At 46.1% G+C, this 2,487-nt stretch overlaps 1 protein-coding gene across 4 annotated transcripts in view; it reads right to left on the minus strand.

Moving 5' to 3' along the window:
• Window positions 1-2,264, minus strand: part of Serpinb5 (serpin family B member 5) — a 21,538-nt gene extending 19,274 nt beyond the window's left edge. For 2 of the 4 annotated variants that reach the window (XM_028775639.1, XM_028775638.1), the window contains exon 1: window positions 2,175-2,253. The gene's annotated coding sequence lies outside the window, so the exon portion shown is untranslated. Of the gene's footprint in view, window positions 1-2,174 lie in introns of all 4 variants that reach the window. The other 2 variants (XM_028775637.1, XM_028775636.1) reach the window with 2 other exon arrangements.
• Between the last annotated feature and the right edge of the window lie 223 nt (window positions 2,265-2,487).

The following is a 2,487-nucleotide window of genomic DNA, read 5'->3' on the forward strand; positions in this document are numbered from 1 at the left end:
ATTCAAAATAAAATGAATGAATGGAGCCCCATGTACTAGGAAGAGGAAGGAAAGCTCACTTCTTTGAACTGATAACTTATGATGCCCTGTACATAAGGGTTTCCCAAGTATTAAGCACCAAGCCAGTGGTCAGTCTGGAGATATAAAGGTCCCCATGGGCAGAGTGATTATACATTCCACTTTTCCTGGTTTATGACTGCTGCCCTACATGCCCACAGTTAAATGATATAGGTCCATCCTCTCTACAGACTATCTGCCACACTCATCAGATACACACATTTGTGAACTCTCATACACAGAGGAGGAGCAGGGGACTACATATAGAGTTTTTCATTTCATAAAAACTAAATTGTGCTGGGCCTGATAGCTCATACTGTAATACCAAAACCAAGAAGGTTGAGATACGAGGATCACCTTGAGTGTTCTGAGTTCAAGGCCAGCCTGCCCTACATAGTGAGCTTGCAGAGCTACATAGTAAGTTAAGATCCTGTCTCAAACAGAATTTTATGTGTGATTTTCAGCATCAGTTGTATGGATAGACTGTAGCCTAGCTTGCCTCATGTACAGGATGGAGATGATCACAGGCCTCTCTTAGGTATTTATTTATTCTTTCACTGTTGAACTGAAGATGGAGCCTGAGGCTTTATGAATACTAGGCAAGTGCTCTACCATGGAGCTATGACCCCAGTCCTTTCTAGTCTACCTTGTATTTAAAAAAAAAAAAAAGTCTTCCTATGTTGTCCAGGCTGGATTTGAATTCTTTCCCTCACTCAACTGGGCCTTTAACTTGGCCATTCTCCTGCCTCAGCTTCCCAAGAGGCTGGGATCCCAAGCATCTGTCACCAAGTCCATCTCCCTTGGGGCTTTGACCTGACTTGTCCTTGGGCAATAATATGACCCAAAGCATAAGAGCACCCTCTATGGATCACTTTCTGACCCTGGGAGGAAAAAACTTGGTACCAGATTTTTAAATACATAATCTCATATAGTCTCGGCCATCATGGATGCACCTGGTTCCTAGAAACCTGAGCTTCACTGTTGACCCACCACGTTACTGCCAAACAACGCCAGACCAGGCCACACCTGGCTAGCCCAAACTGCTGAGACTGAATGCTCCAAAGTCAACCCCAGACCCAGAGGGACTGAAATGGCACTCTATGAGGCGTGAGGAAGCACGGTACAAAGCCGCTGACTCACCTAGACTCCCTTTCTGCTAGGCTTCCTTCTCGCCACCCACGTCAGAACTCATCCACACTTGCACTTACTTGAATGTGACTGAGTAACACAATTTCATTAAAGATCATCTTGGGACAAGGAAGATGTAAAGGAAAATGTTATCAGAACTTGTGTCGTGCGAACAGTCTGAAGGCCTCCTTCCGCTTAAGTCACCCCCACCTTCAAGCCATGTGACTTTAGACCCCACTTTGCCACCGGGCAAAAATTGGTCAAGGTCTCCCAGTTCTGAGATCCAGTTTGGGTAAACGAAACAACTTATTGTATTAAATGGAGGTTTCAGTGTGAAATCTTGGAACGAAGGCATTAAGCTATTGTTATCATTGTTTTATTATTGTTGTTATCATTATATCATTATTATTATTACAGCCCATCAGGAAAAGACAATGACCATTACATCTCAAATGTTCAAGATTTATGTTGTACACGATTTTTTACAAGTTTGACGAATCTAAAAAGGAGCGAGGAGGGATAATTTCTGTCTAGAACATGGGTGTCAGACAATGATCACCAATCTAACGCTTAAAGTGACAAGAATTTCAATCCCTCAACGTCTACTGGGAAGGTAAACCCCAGTTCCCATGTCCTCGACCTTCCTAGGTTTTCAGTACCACACCCTTTCAAAGACTGGCATCTCAAATACATCCTGGTTTCTGCCTCCTCACCATAGGGCTGTCTTTCCGGAATCACTGCTGTTCCCCTCACAGCACCATCAGTCAAACCTCCTGTCCTACGCCTTCCTCATACTCTGAATGTAGGTGGCTATGTGGTGATAGTTTCCCCCAGAGCCACTTTGGGCACACAAAGACCTTAGGAGCTGGCACCGAGGCTCATCTTACTGAAACCAGGCTACCAGTGATAAAACCCAACCACGTTCTTCAACATTTGGAGTCAACCCCTTAACTATTCTATGACTTGTCCTGCGACCTCCCTTCGCTTACCTTAAGTTGCAGGTATCCCGGAAACTGAGCTGCAAGAGGGGAAAAATGCCGAAGAAGCTCAGAGACAGTGAAAGCTCTGCTCTCTGGGCCTGGGGAACAGTGCTCACCTGTGGCCACACCCAGGCCTCCCAGCCTGGCCCCGCCCAGCCTGAGCTGCCTGCACCACCCCACTGCCGAGCTCTTACTCATGATTCTTGGCAGCCTGTGCAAGATTGGAAGACATGATTCAGGCCGAACTTGCTGCTGCTGTCTGCACTGTTTCTGATGGCCTGCGACAAGCACGGGCAGGAAGGTTCTGTTGGTGGATCCTGCC

Source organism: Grammomys surdaster, unplaced genomic scaffold (assembly GCF_004785775.1).
Source record: "Grammomys surdaster isolate TR1022 unplaced genomic scaffold, NIH_TR_1.0 257, whole genome shotgun sequence".
Taxonomy (NCBI): Eukaryota; Metazoa; Chordata; class Mammalia; order Rodentia; family Muridae; genus Grammomys; species Grammomys surdaster.